At 33.3% G+C, this 16,564-nt stretch overlaps 1 long non-coding RNA gene across 1 annotated transcript; it reads left to right on the top strand.

Annotated features, from left to right (window-relative positions):
* Positions 1–8,836: 8,836 nt before the first annotated feature.
* On the top strand, positions 8,837–15,194 carry LOC141486250 (uncharacterized). Its single transcript, XR_012467726.1, has 2 exons — positions 8,837–12,776; positions 14,743–15,194. It is a non-coding gene; the product is annotated as an uncharacterized lncRNA (long non-coding RNA).
* The last annotated feature ends 1,370 nt before the right edge of the window (positions 15,195–16,564 follow it).

Genomic DNA, 16,564 nt, shown 5'->3' with positions numbered 1-16,564 from the left:
AAATAGCACATATATATATATATATATATATATATATATATATATATATATATATATATATATATATATATATATATATATATATATATATATATATATTGTTATAAGTTTTTTATAAGATTATTCTGTTTTCAAAGTTGAAGATTTTCATATTTTAATTAGTTAAATGTTGAAAGTTTGCATTTATTTTAGTAGTTAAAAGTTTGTATTTATTTTGATACTTCGATGTTAAAAGTTTTTCATATTATTATTAATTTGATGTTAAAAGTTCACATATTTTGTTAGTTCAGTGAGTGCAAGTTTGTGAAAGTCAAAGTTATTCTTAGATGTTTAATTTTATTAGAAAGCCAGATACTTTACCTTTATTCAAATTCCTATCTGTATAATTTGGAGTAATGTTCATGCCCAGATCAGGCAAAGTTGTGACTTATTATCAGTTTTAGAGTTTTAGAGTATTTCAGATCATTTCCAAACAGCACAACTAACCAGAAATCATCAATCATCGGGATAAATACACTGAAAACAGTAAAGACATTAATACAACATAATAACATACAATAAAACAGATTTACACTACAAATTAATAACAAAAATTCAATTAACACTGACATTAGGAATTTTATCTGAAAAATGGTAAGAACACTCAGTACATGATTTGGATGCAACTAAAGAGTAGCCAATCAGATTGATAAATTGAAAAGGAGGTGTTAACTTCTGAAAAATGATGTATTTTGGATTCAAAATTAGAAAAATTCAAAACTAAATGTGATGAAATGTAATCAAAATTAATCAAAATTAATCATTATTAGTATTAGTGAAAATTGGGTAACAGAAATCATAGATATAATATGTGTGAACAGTGAAAAGTGTCAAAGTTGAAGAAATTTCAAAATTATTGTCATGAAGAGTAGCAGGCTGGAAAATTTTGTCTGGTTGCCAGGAGTGAATCAATAGAGACGGGAGATAGAAGCTTTTGAATTGTCCAGACGGGAATTTTTTTTGAAGAGCTGTTTGAAATTAAAAGGGAAAAGAAAGAGAAAAGGCCGTTTTGCATGTTCTTATCAATAAAAAACCATCAATAGGAGCCAGAGTATAAATACATAATAATAACGAGAAACGATACTTACTGGAGATTTTAGAGTGTCTGGAAGAATTCAAAATTCCAATCAGGGGAAAACCAATCCAGGGAAGCTGTACCAGTTTTGAGGTATTACAATATCATTTATAATTCCCAATCCATAAGAAGAATACATTTTTGAAAATCTTGAACAATTCATAACCTCCAAATCGAATCTAAAGTTTTCCAGTTACAAGGAACTTCCAGTGTGAAAATCACAACTTCTGAACTTTTATTTATCAACGAACTTCATCATTTTATTTACAAGAACTATTATTGGATTTAATATTAGGAAAATTTGAAAAATTCACTGACATTTAGCACAGATATTTTTAGAATCGTTTCCCACGCACGAACCACAGACATCTTAAGTTTTCAAGTAACTAATTTGCCGTTACACGTAAATTTAACTGTACGGAACACAATTCTAAGAATATTTTTGTTTCAAATTTAACATTTACTGGAACATTTTTCAGCATAAGGTATTTTGGCGCAGTTTTAGGGTAATTTAAGTTTGGTTTGACAAAACATTTAAAAAATTTTACATTCATTATATTTTTTTTTAACTTTGAGACAAAGTTTTATTTTCAAAAATACAGACATACAAAATTTTATTCATAACACCTTTTCAAGAGTTCTACTTTGAGAAAGAGAGCTGCATGAGCTTCGATTGAGCTGAGCAACCTTAAAGAATAGAGGTAAGATTTAGAGGTAAGGACAGGTATCTGCCGGAGCACTATATATATATATATATATATATATATATATATAAATGGAACCAACAAATAATGGGGCTAAGCAGCAAATGAAAGAGTACTCTTTAAAGTTTGTCCAAGCTTTCGGAAATTTAATAAATTGTTTCCATCATCAGGGATGCTACAATTTGAGGGTGTAAGTAATATTAATATATAATTATGGATGGTTAGACTTACAACTTTTTGAGGATGTTTCATACGATGGTTATGTAAAATATTGGACACAACATGATGGATGAACATCGATACAATACATTTATAAAACTGGTTAAAGGATGTCTAATATTGGATAAAATATTTGTGAAAAACGTTACAGTTTAAAATTAATTTGAAGGAAGAATAATGTCACATGTCGAAATTTCACAAAATATTAATTTGGAGGGATTGACAGATAGTTGACATGACATATGTCAGTGGTTCTAGTGATAAAAGCTGTTACCAACTTGACTTGTAAAGAATTATTTTTGGAAATTTCTACCTGTGCAGCTTTTATTAAAGTGAATGTAAGATAATAACATTTGGATTAAAGTATAAAGTACATTATTCTATTAATGCTAGATTGGGTGAATTCATTGAAACATTGTTATATGGATTTTTATCTAACGTCAAAAGATAGAAATATATCTCACTAAGATGATTAATATCTGTTTTTTTGTTGATGCAATTTTTATTTTCAGCAATGAATTATATATTAATATTACTTACACCCTCAAATTGTAGCATCCCTGATGATGGAAACAATTTATTAAATTTCCGAAAGCTTGGACAAACTTTAAAGAGTACTCTTTCATTTGCTGCTTAGCCCCATTATTTGTTGGTTCCATTCCTAACCAGTCAGCAACGATTACCTTTTCCTCTATATATATATATATATATATATATATATATATATATATATATATATATATATATATATATATATAACAGAATAATTAGTGACTGGATTAACTATAAATCGATTTAATTCGTGAGGTTGCAGTCAATAGCTGGGCTGTTACAAAGAAAACTCTTTGTTATATGTCAAGCTTTCGGTATATTTCACACCTTCGTCAGGACAACTACAATAATAAGATTATATATCTTGTAAAAAATATATAAATATGGAGAACTTACTAACGTGAGAATAAAATATAAAATGGTTCAAAAACAGATAGAAAAACATTAATAAATGACAGTTGATAAAAATTTTGGCTGACAATGTCAAGTGGGAAAATTCTGAATGATACTCGAATTACTAGATTTTTTATTTTCTTTATCATATTTCAGTAGGTACGTGTAAATTTTGCTAAGACTATCAATATCAGTTCGTTTATTCATTGAATGTTCTTCGTTATTAATATGTATCATTTCCAAAAATATTCTTTTCGTTGTATTGGTTTCTCTATCTAAAATATTTGGATTTTCAAAATTCATTTTATGATCCTCCGAATTAACATGTTCTGTTAATGCACAAGAATTAACATTTCGTCTACAGTCGCTTTGTAACAGCCCAGCTATTGACTGCAACCTCACGAATTAAATCGATTTATATATATATATATATATATATATATATATATATATATATATATATATATATATATATATATATTACACTATTGGGTTGCAGCAATTGATAAGTTTTCGAGTAACTTAAACTCATCGTCAGGGGTACTAGAAAATACAAATTACAAATTTTTGATAATAGAATATAATATAAATGTAAATGTACAAATTTTCGTGTAATCTTCAACCTCAGATTCGTCACTGTTGCTACCGCTATCATCAAAGTGAATTATGATTGGTTCAATATTGTGTTCAATACGGTTGTCTACGTCCCACATTTTTTGCTCCTTTTTTAAAACATGCTTTAAAACATGCATTTCTTCCAGTCTTCTGCAGAAACAGTTCGAATAGCTTCTTGTAGGTGATGTTGCACGTCCACTAATTTAAATGTTCTGTTTTCTCGTGCCACATATCCTTTTACTTGCGCCCAGATTAATTCTATTGGGTTTAATTCGCAGTGGTATGGTGGTAACCTTAAAACTGTAATTCCACGACTTAACGCCATTTCGTCCACTGCGAATTTGTTATATTGGTCTGTGTGTAATTTTGTTAGCTGAAGTAGTTCTGCCTTTAAACTATCTTTGTTATATTGGATGTTCTTATTAATTAACCATTCTTGAATTGCTGCTTTTTTTCATGATTGTTTCGGTAATGGTTCTAAATGTCGACTTTGGTATGGGACATTGTCCATGACGATGACAGACCCAGGTTCCACAAGTTGAATGATGCCTTCAAACCATTTTTCAAACACCTCCGCATTCATCTCTTCATGATAGTCGCCTGTTTTCTTAAGGTGGGTACTGACCGGCGTTACGAGGTGTAATGTAACATTCGCATCGAGCGGGTACGCATCGAGCTTGGTAAGGTAGGCGACCCAAATTCAGACACCTTTAGGGATTTTTATTACATTCTATCCAATATAATTCGTAATTATTTGATAATATTGATCAGTTTCCATTTTTCTGGATTTAATAATCATTTCTAAGGAGATCTTAACAGTTATTTATAATAAAACTCTGTCTATAATAATTTTATTCACATTTTATTATAACCACCCCAATAACACTTAATTCCGACAGTAGGAGAAAAGTTTCTTTCAAAATCAGACAGGTCAGTGAACCTAATTCAGACGGTGACCCTAAGTCAGACATTTGAGGAACATTATTCCGACAGAAAACAAGAACTACCCATAATTGAAAGTTTAATGCAAAAATAACATAAACGCATTCCAACATCATATATGGTACTTTATTTCTTCAATTGCATAAAATCCTCTTTTGGTAATTTCAACAGGAGGCTCAATCTTTTTGACAATTTCATGATGATCATACCAAATTTCATCTTTGGTATTTGGCCACTTCCACCATCCACCAGCCTTAGCCATTGAATTAGCCAACCATTTTTCATTGTTTTTATTCGTGATTTGTGCCGGATAATAATCATCAAAATAGTTGACAATTACTAAATCACCAATTTTTATTTCATCATCTATTGAGGGTCCCGCTTCTGTATTACCTACAATAGTTCTTATATAGTAAAACTATGCGACTTAAATACTTCAAGAAAATTATTTCTCACCTTCGTTGGCAATTCGACCACTTCCCGTTTCTTCGTGACCCTGAGATAAGTCTTCTTTACTATCTGTCCCCTTTTCTTCTTCTGATGTGTTCTTTCCTTTAGTTTGTCGTATAGATTTTTCTCTGGGTTTCTTTATTTTTTCCTGGCGCAATTTTTTGTTTTCTTCTCTTTTTCTCTTTCTATCCTCTTTTTCTTGAATTGATTTTTTCTGCTCGTCCTATTTCTTCAAGAAATATTCTCTCCAAGCATCGGTGGTACCTACAGAAGGAACTTTAACCCTAATGTTCCTCTTAATTACTTTTTTAGTTGGTTCAGGCCAGAATAAAGAGTTTTTGAATGGAGATGGTATAACCACTCCTGGCAGTACTCGAGAATGTTTAGTATTACTGCGACTATCTCCAATTTCTGCTTCATTGACTAATTCCCCTCTTGATTGTTTGCCTTCAACGTTATCGGTTCGTTTTTCTGGGGTCATTTCAATATTTTGCAGTATTCCTTCTATACTCTTTCCTGACATACTAGTTTCTCTATTTCCACCATTTTTTTCCTCAACTATTTCGTCAATGCTTTTCTCCTTTTCTGGTATATTTTCTTTATCAGGTTCTTCTTTGGAACCTTTAATAACGTCTACTGCGGTTTCAATACTTTCAAGTGTGGGTTCTATTTCAAAAATGTCTGCAGGTACGGCATCATCAGCTTCAAATTGAACTAAATTCTCCCATCCATCTTCTAGAACTAGGCCTTCTTGTATCTCTATTATAATGTTTGGTTGTTTCTCTTTTTTTTTAATAATCCCGATTTTTTGTACATTTTGTACCAAATGTCATATAAACTCTTATCTTCAATATAACCTGTCCAATCTGCACCCATCAACTGATAGCATTTATTCATAATACGTCTGAACATAAGATTCAAGATATCGCAAATGACTCTCTATTTCAGTATTTACTGCTTCTTTTGTTTTGTCTAATTCATTATCATCTTGAGTAAGAAGTTTGTGATAATCAATATTATCAGCATTGAAAGGAAAAAGACCACATACTCTGAAAGAATTTTTGAAAATATTTTCCAAATTTGTAACCGATTTCAGGGCATTTTGAAGAACAGGAGCAAAGGTATCTTTACTAAAATTTTTATAATTATTTTGTGTTTTGAAATTTTGAACTTCACTTTTCCATTTCATTTTTAAAGTTTGGAACAATCCCACATCCAATGGTTGTAGTATATGTGTAGAATTCGGTAACAGGCTTATCACGATTATTTTCTTTTCTCTGCAAAATTCTGTCAATAGGCTAGGAAAATTAGACACTCAGTGTGAATTAAATCGCGGTAAGCAGGAAATAGTTTTAATATCTTATTTTGGTCCTAAATACATGTAATCTGAGTTTGCACCATCCCAGGAGGTGAGCTTAACTTTTGAGAGCCCGAAAACCTCGAAATTTTCGTACTTTTTTCAGGCTCGATAGCATTTCCACCAGATCTTTGGACCCATACTTCTTATGAAATGTCACGCCAACAGTAAGAAGAAGAGGAGAAATGAAGGACCTTGGTCTAGTGGCATGAATTATTGAGTGAGCGATAGCAATTACTTTTTTTGTACCCTTAACATGCAATTTGGGTTCTGGATTCTTTGGCTTTGGATTAATAATTCCATTCAGAAGGACCCCGAGTGTTTCTGGAATGTCTTTCTCAATGTCTTTCAGAAATTCATCCACTTTTGGGTATGTATCTGTGGTATAAATCACTGACCTGATATCTTCTCGGATGATGGCAGCAGCAGCTTGCACAATACGCCTACGCTCTTTTTTCTCGTTAGACTCCTTGGCCTGGTACCAACTATCAGTAATTATTTTGTATCCAGTGTTACGAAAACATATAACACCTTGCTTAGTTCCTCCTCCACTCGTGAGTATGATATCCTCTCCGTCTTTCTTATCAGCCTGGTTTTTAACGCTGCGTAAGTTGGGATGTAGCCTTGGAAATTTTTAAAAATTTCTGTTAATGTGAATTGGCATTGATCTTCATTGTCTTCAATATATTTGCAAACATAATCAAATGCCTGGGACACATCGTCATCTTCAGGTCGGCCTCGTGGATAATCGGTTGTAGTCGACCTTTTTTTCAAAAACGTTTTACCACAGGAGGCGTGGTACCTTGCCTCTGCTGCAACAAGATCATGTTCTAGACTAATCCTCCGTAGCACCTGTTCATCCTGTCTCACTTCAGCTGCACGTACGAGGGAATCTTTGAAGTGGATGATTGTCACGCAACTGACTTCTTCGCGTCTATTTTTAGGCTTCTTGCGTTCTCTGTCTATGAATTCCTGTGACGCATCACCTCCACAAATAACACATTTATTCTTGAAATCGAACTCTGAGACCCGTTGTGCGCGGCTGGATGTTGATTGCCCTTGAGTTTTTTTCTGTTTTGAATATACTTTCCTGCACCTTTCATGAACTGTGACTTGTTTTAGGTGTTGAAATAGAAGGTGCTTGTCATCCTTATTTAATTTGCTTAATTTGATAAATGTTTCTATTCCACGCTCACGCACTGTGGTACAAGCCTCCAAAGATAGAGCTCTGTCACAAATGAAACAATTTTCACTCATTTTGAATAGTTTTTGTAAAAGTACAATAACTACAAACACTGCTCCGTTATAATTATAACGATAAAAAAACTGTATTTAACGCGCAAGGAATCACCGAACTGTGTACACTTTGGAAGTTAAAATACTACTGAGAATTAAGAACCTAGGACAACAACCCCTCCACACTTTAAACACAATAGGCAGGCCGAAAGGGTAGGTCCCTCAGGTAGAAGAATCACCCCAGCCCGACGTAATGCTACGTCCCTTCTCAACTCACAAAAATTTCCATTACATTTTTTTTCTCCTATAAAACTATAACTCGTATTTACCCTCACGTCAAGTTGTCTATTCATTAATTAGGTGCGGTTCTGAATGTAAATAAATATAAATAGCGTTGACATATAACTTATATATAAATTTTGTTACTCTTCGAGATGTGACATATTTTTCATTGTCGTTTATTTCAGTGTTTAAAATTGACCATTTTCAAAATTTTAGGGGTCTATTTAAATGGAAATTAGATTTTCTACAACTTTTATTCCATGAGTATTATTAATTAGGGAAGCAGATTAGAAGATAGTTGATGCCGAACCGCCAAGAAATGGCAGCTTACACTAAAATGGGGAAAATCGCCAATATTGAACAATCGATTGCGGCCAAACCGCTGAACCGATTTTAATGTTAGTGGTACTCTTCGACGAAGAATTCAATGCTTTTCAATTTTGAATAGCATAAAATTTTCTGTACAACAGATGGTTTTCGAGTTATTTGTGGAAAACTGAAAAAAGTCCGAAAATTTCGAGGTTTTTTGGCTCTCAAAAGTTAAGCTCACCTCCTGGGATGGTGCAAACTCAGATTACATGTATTTAGGACCAAAATAAGATATTAAAACGATTTCCGACTTACCACGATTTAATTAACACAAACCCCCCTATTTTGAGCTAATTTTCCTGGCCTATAAATGAAAACCAATCATCTGATTTTTCGGGGTCAAGCGTTGGGGGCGGTGTAGATCCTGGACTAACATCCTCGTATTCAGGATTGATCACTTGAACCTGTGGAATAAATAGATGTGATGAGTAATAGATGTCGCGTTTGAGTAATGATAATTACCTGTTGGCCTGATGTAGAAGATCCTGCTACGACCAGTGGCGGCTCGTGGTATTTGAAAATGGTGAGGCACAGTTAAAATTTTTTTTAGCAAAGTTAGAATTTAAAGTTAGTCTAGTGGTCACTCTACTTCGTCAGTTTGTAAAAAAAAATTTGATATAACATTAAATTAAAATAAAATTGTTTATAAAGCTAGGGTTATGTTATCGAACAATTTGTTCCTATAGAAATATTTATTACGCAACTGTCCAGCAAGAACCAACGTGGAGGTGTAGAGCATTCTTGCCATGGAAGGGAAGGGCGGAGGGGATGGGATTGAGATAAATAGAGGGAAAGGGATTGGTGAAAAGATAAAGATATTAAATAAATAAATATAGATTCTGAAATAAACTTAACAAAAATTTAAAACAAATTATAAAATAAACTAAAAAAATCAACTCTGCGTAAAATAAGGAGTTTATTCTAGAAATGTGAAAAAATATTAACTAGGTAAGTAGGTGTAGACCATTCTTGCCATGGAAGGGAAGGGCGGAAAGGATGGGATTGAAAGAAATAGAGGAAAAGGGATTGGTGAAAAGATAAAGAGATATTAAATAAAAGATATAGATTCCTAAATAAACTTGAAACAAATTATAAATAAACTAATAAATCAACCCTGCGTAAAACGTAAAATAAGGAGTTGTGAAAAAATATTAACCATAAAAGAGAAACGTGCCTCCAAAAAATTGAAGTTTTTTATAAATTAAAGGGATTCTGCGATTTTTCTGTTCAGCAAAATGATCCATCGCCTCGTCTATAAAAACGTTTTCATCTAGTGATTTTATAAAACCTTTTTCAATTGATATCTTTGCCATATTACTAAGTCGCGCCTGGCCAGTAGTATTTCTAACAGAATTCTTAATTCTTTTTAGCGCGGAGAAACTTCTTTCTGTTGACGCGGTTGTCACTGGCAAAACAACAGCAATACATAATGATTTAAAAATTTCTGGCATACAAGATTTAAGATCATTTTTATGAAAAAACTTAACATTTCATAAGGGGTTGTGCAATTTTCTATTAGGTCGTTTCCGTATAAAACAATTAATTCGCTTTTTAGTTGGTCTATATCAAAAATATATTGCGCAAAAATAGAAAATTTCGAAACATCCAGTAAATAAAAAAAAATTAGTTTTTCAATGTCGCAAAATCTAACCTTTATTTGATTGGCTATAATGTCAAGAATTTCAAAAAAAATTGCTTTAACTGTTGTTTTTTATCTGCCATTTCAACTCCCTTACGACGTTTTGATTGTAAAGCGCCGATGTCCAGTTTTTCATAAATTGAATCAAAATAAGTACTGTTAGTCATAAATTCACGAATTTTAGTTAGAGTAGTTTGCAGTAAATTTCTTGCTTTAACAACATCTGTTTACCTATTTTGTAAAATAGAAAACACGATATCAGTTTGGTGGAAAATTATTGTAAATGTTTCTAAAAAAAATATGTTTTGCGGATCCTCTAAAAAAGCTTTTAAACCTACGGCTTCTCTAATTGATGTTTGATCAAAATCACGACTATTAATAATAAAATTAAAAGTTTCAATTAATTTATCTTTATTGTTGTTACGAAAAATTACGGATAATTGTGAATGACAGCTAATGTCGGTTGTTTCATCAATTTGCCAAGAAAAAAACAAGGAATTTAAAATTTCGTCTTCAATTTTCTTATTTACAACAAAAGCAATTGAATCAATTAATTCGTTTTGAATAGTTTTGGATGTCCCAGAAAAAACCGATCTATTATCATTATCATGTTCTAAAAATGTTTTTAAATTTGTGTCGTATTTGCTAAGAAGAATAACTAGCTCTTTAAAATTCCCGCGATTTAATGATTCATTAGATTCATCATGCCCCCTAAAAGGTAACTCTTGCCTACAGAGATGTAATGTAATATCTATCAGACTTTTCAAAATTTGTCGATTCTCTTTAACCCTGGCATTATAATTTTCAATTTCCGTTTTACGCGCATTATCTATAGCTGTGGCGATATTTTGCCTTTGTTTTCTCATGAGAGTAAGCTTGCAATTCGAAGAAATATGTTGGGTACTTTTATTGTGTAGTAAAAGACCACGAGACAAGTTTTTTAAATCGCTATAACCACATTTTGACCAAACTTTGTCGCTATTATTTGTTGCAAACAGAATACACGGCCAGCAAAATAATTTGTTTAACGTTACACTACCAGTAAGCCAGTCGTACTTTTCGTACCAAGTGTTTTGAAAGCTCTGATTTGTTGATTTCCCCACCCCACCGATAGTAACAAGACGTTTACTTGAATCTGGACAAGGTCGCTTCACTTCTTTAACTATGTATAATTTATCGTCATAGGAATGACTTGAAAAATTCTGCTCATTTACTAAAATATTAACAAGATCACAAGTATTACGAATGTTTACATTTACCTGAGGAAGTTGTGACGCTGTGCTAGGTCCCGCTAAATCCATTTTTCGGTAATAAGTAATGTTGTAATGTAATATTTTAGAAAAACCACCGAGATTCACTGCTCACCGAACCGAAAACTATCTATTATAATAAAAAAGTGTGCACTGTCACTGTGCACTTTTAACCCTCAACTCAAACTCAACCTGTTAATCTAAAAATAGCATTACTAGCATTAGACGCCCCCTCCCCGAAAGACAATCGGTCAGTTTTCGTTAATTTTCGTGTCGCTTACGAGGCTTGCCTCTGAAAACGAAGTTTTTACGCACATTTTAAAGCTATTTATAGATTCGGCTGTGTCATACAGAACAATTGTAATACGCTAGACAAAGAAACGCAGAGGCAAGCCTCTATCCATATACCACCTAAAGCAGAAATGAGATGGATGATATTTATATTGAAACGCGGTAATTGACGGCGGACGGCGGCAGGACCGTATTTTACTAATTTAATAATAATTCTAATTGATATAATAATGAATGCAAATAGTAAAATAATATAAATTTGTGATTTATTTAATTTGCAAATTATTGGTGAGGCACTGCCTCATCTGCCTCATAGGAGAAGCCGCCACTGGCTACGACTTCCATCTCTCTTGTCTTCATCCCTTTTTTCATCTTTCATCGTGTGCCTCCTTCTAGATGGCCCACGCGAGACAGCCGGCCTGAAGTCTTTCAATTTCATTTTTTGTCATTCACTTCTTTCTGAGAATAAGATGAAAGAATTTACGAGAGCAACATCTACAAAATGACAAAAAAATGCGCATGTACCATCGTTTGCTTTTTCTGCTTATTTCGTAACAGGATTTGAACATATCTGTTTTATCTACATATCCCATATGCTCATAATCCTTCACCAACAGTGGACACATCACTTCTTGAAGAGTTCCATCTCTTTGCCTGCGATTTACCGTTGTAATATCTTGTGGATTGTGGAAATTACTAAGAAAATATATTGCTTTCTTATCTTTCCACTTCATTGATATTATATTTTTGTTTATGCTTCTCCAGTCAAATCGTCCCCTAGTCAGTGCTTTATCTGCTAGAAATTCAGTAGGTAATCCTTTCCTATCCTTACGAACTGTACCACATCCATAAATATTAGATTTTTTCAATTCACTCATGAGTGATAAAGAAGTAAAATAATTATCAAAATATAATTTTACGTAACGCTCCTTTCACATTACACGATTTACCGCGTGCGGGAAAAAATCGCCTGATTTTTAATCGTGGTTTGCTACTTTTCACATTGAACGATTTACAATTGTACATTTTTATCAGTTCACTGGAAAATGCGGTCTGGTTAAGTTATAACAATGGATCGTGAACAAGTTATTGCGTTATGGATACTGTATCGGCGTCGGAAAAGACAAAGGCGCAATCGCCTTCACTGGATTCACCCAATCAATCAGAGACGAGAGGAAGTCGGGATGTTCCACACATTATTTGAAGATCTTAGAAACGATGACCAAAAGTTTTTCAACTACTTTCGTATGTCAGTTCGCTCCTTTGACGAGTTACATGGGAAACTGAAGAGTGTTCTTCAACGACAAAACACGCAGTTCAGAAACTGTATACAACCTGTTGAAATGCTGGCAATATGTTCAAGGTAAGCATTAAAATACAGCTTTGTTATTATACCGTTGTTTGAATGAAAATGCCATTGAAGTGAATAGTACATAGTAAGTGACAAATTGTTTTATCATATTTTGCTTCCGAGTCTACCCGGGGTAGAATTACGTTGGACCTCAAGCAGTTGTGGTTCGTTGAAGCCCCTCTGTGTTGTGAGAACAGTTTACTGACAGCTTGGTTGAATTACTCTTGAATATGTGTTGTTTTATTTAATAGACAGCAGGTAACAACGTGTTGTAACTGAAGTGAAAACTGAACTAACTACAATACATAAGTCATAGTATTTATATGAGAATACTGTGCGTAATAGTTGTCATCAAAGAACATTCTAGAACAAAATATTAGTAAGCAATGATGAATAACATGATGAATTATATCTGAACACATTCATGCAGATAAAGTTCGGTTTAAAAGCATAGTCATCAAATAAACAAAGATAATGTTCGGAATAAAAGATAACATTCGGAATAAAAGATAACGTTCGGAATAAAAGATAACGTTCGGAATAAAAGAGGTGTCAGCATTTTCCGGGTTTTATCTCTGTGGATAGTCCAGGGAAAGTTGGCATCATAGTCCAGGGAAAGTTGGCATCATAGTCCAGGGAAAGTTGGCATCATAGTCCAGGGAAAGTGGGCAAAAAATGTAATTCCTCCCCTCTTAAGTGGAAGACTTGGGTTGGTCTGGTTGGCTGGTCTGACCATCCATCTCTAAGTCATCTATGGAAGTTTTCTTGTATAGTTGTCTTCGTCGAAGATGCTGGATCAAGTTGTAGGGATAACATGTTTTATAGTAACATATCACTAAGATGTAAATGGCAAGGCTGACCATTAAACAAATGATAACAATCATCCATACAGGTAATGATTGTCCAGGCATTGGCACTTGGGATAAATTAACTTCATGATGAGTATTCATCTTGGAAGTCAGATGCTGGAGTTCTTCTAAGTCCATTTTATTAAGTTTCACTTTGATAGTCCTTGTAGAGAGAGTGGAGATATCCAGTGATGGAAGTTTTATCACTGTCATTGGGGATAATTCGCCGTTTCCATGAATGAATTTTTCTTGATCCACAAGAAAATAACATGATTTTGGAATTGTAATGAGGTAGCTTCTAGATTGTACCTCATGGTGTGTTTCAATGGAACAGCTTTCAGTTAGAATGATATTGGAAGGTGTCGTGAAAATGATGTTGTCTGGAGTCACTTGATTGGCTATGGCTTGGTCTAGGTGTACCATGACAGTTGAACAATTGGTGGCATCATTGTTCAGAATAATTTTTACGATGCAATCCTCTTCTTTTTGAAGTTTGTTCTGGCAATAGCGAGTATCTTCAATTTCAGCACATGGCTCGTCTTGATATTGGTATAGCACATTTCTCTCATTCAAAATAAGGTAGGGTTTTTGAGGTGGAATGATTTTATTTTGAAGTGGAATAGGATAGATAAAATAGGTTTTTATATGGAATGGGACTCAATATTGGAAAATGTATTAGGAAAACAATTTTCTGTTCTGTAAACATTAGTTGGATTCCTAAGAAGGTATAGTAACTATGTTGATTTTTGAAATTCACTATTTGATTTGAAGAATATAACGTATTCATTTTATTTTTAATTGTATTTAAATTTTCCATCGAGAGAAATGTTGGATGAACTCTATGAAAGTTAGCAAATGTTATTGCATGGAGGGGGCCGATAGGTTAGGTGGAGTACCAAGGGGGCCGCTGGATGGAACGAGTTCCATGCTTAAATCGCTACGATAATCGTTCCATCCAGCGGCCCCCTTGGTACTCCACCTAACCTATCAGCTCCCTTCAATCCCGATAATATTGAATGTTTGGTGGTCATACAATCGGGATAATAATGAAAATATGGATAACGGGTGTTGGTCATAGAGCATCAAACACGTCTACAAAGCGTTAAAACGTTGTTTTTTTCTATTTCCAGACCCCTTCTATTCAACGGATTCGAAATGATAAACAATGAATATTGTCATCTATGGTGTATCGCAACAAACATCCTCCAGAAGGCGCAACCAGTGAATTTAATGGAAACCTTCGTTACACACTTCCGACACATACTTAACTTTAGTAGATAGAAGCGTAGATATTTGGAAAATCTGAAGAAATTCAAACATTTTTCTGCAGAAAAATGCCGCTTTTCACTGACTTGGTGTACTGTATCTCCTATTTTTTGGGGTTCCACCTTCTGCTTCAATAAGCTTTTTGAGGTTCAAATGGACACCATTATGTCTTGGAGATGATGCTAACTTGATTAACAAAGATACGAGACTTCCGACATGTTGGGACGCTAGATTTCTGTTGAATCAACATGTTTTTTTCTCAAATGATGTATTTTGAAACGCCCTGTATACACATTAATATCATATTTTAAACCGACATGTTTTTTTTCCTTAAATGATATATTTTGACTCACCCTGTACACCTCGACGTCATATTTATTTTTCAATGATGTATTTTGAGATACTTTGTACACATTGAGGGATCGCACGTTGAAAACTTACAGCCTCGTGGAACTGTTATGTTTTTTCTTAAATGATGTATTTTGACGCACCCTGTACACTTCGACGTCATGTTTGTTTTCAATGATGTATTTTGAGATACCTTGTAATATTGAGGGATCACACTTTGAAACGATGCAGCCTCATTAATCTGTAAAGTTTTTTTCTTAAATCTGATTCATTATTATTAATATTTCACTTTCGCGCTTCCAATTTTCATCGAGTCGTTCACGATTAATTCACTCTGTACTCGTTTCCCTTCCATTTGATGTGCTACACGTTGAGGTTCCATTATCATCAACAAAGATTTGGCTTAGTGCCTTTCTGACATTTTGAACTGAAACTCACTTTCCAAATGTAATGACACGAAGTGATAATTTGATAAATCAGCCGCAAACGTGTTATGATGTTATATTTTGAGGTAATGATATTCAATATCGAGTGAATATTCACAAAAAAATTTATTAGCATTGTATTCCGAAAGCTTAAGAACCGTTACGTGATCAATGAACACCGAATGAATTTCGTAATACCTGTTGAAGATCTTGACCTACCCCACTATTTATAAACATTCATATGCTGAAGTTGTAACTTTGCTCCGGTCACCGTACTACGACAAAATGCTTGATGTGCATTTTGAAGATAGTTGGAATAATGAATGGAATTGTGAATACTGAGTGTTTTTGTTTCAGAATATCGAAGCAATTCATGTATTTCGATTCATGGCTTTGAATTATTTCATAACGATTTTTCATATTTGTCTGTATCGTTACTTTGTTATATTCATATGTCTGAGAATTCATTTCACTCCCTGTTATAATGGATTCGTGACCACACCAAACGACATTGTCATAAAAATGAAACTCAGGTTATCTACACATAATGAACTCGTCCGGTATCTATATCAAAGGATGCTATTTTGAATGGGAGTTTTGAAAAAGCTGTAACAGGAAATGAATTTCTAAACATCGTAATTGAAAATGAATGTCTAATAACAATCATTTATAATGATTTCCTAAATAAGATTCAAGATATTAAATACAACATTGACACGAAGTTAATCGATATTCATCCATCATTTGAGATAATGTATTCCAGTATTATGGTATGGTAATTTAAAATAGTATTCCTACTGAAAAGCTCCGTTATCCACGATTTTCCGTATATATTCGCTTTCCATATTTCCGCTTTAAAATCTGTTTATCGCTATAGTACAATAAAAATATGCTGTTTGGAACGTCTGGAATG

This window comes from Leptinotarsa decemlineata, unplaced genomic scaffold, assembly GCF_025532065.1.
Source record: "Leptinotarsa decemlineata unplaced genomic scaffold, Ldec_3_MD MMD2_tig00026347_RagTag_RagTag, whole genome shotgun sequence".
Classification (NCBI taxonomy): domain Eukaryota; kingdom Metazoa; phylum Arthropoda; class Insecta; order Coleoptera; family Chrysomelidae; genus Leptinotarsa; species Leptinotarsa decemlineata.
The sequence above is the reverse complement of the archived record's forward strand: the minus strand, read 5'-3'. Positions and strand labels throughout refer to the sequence as shown.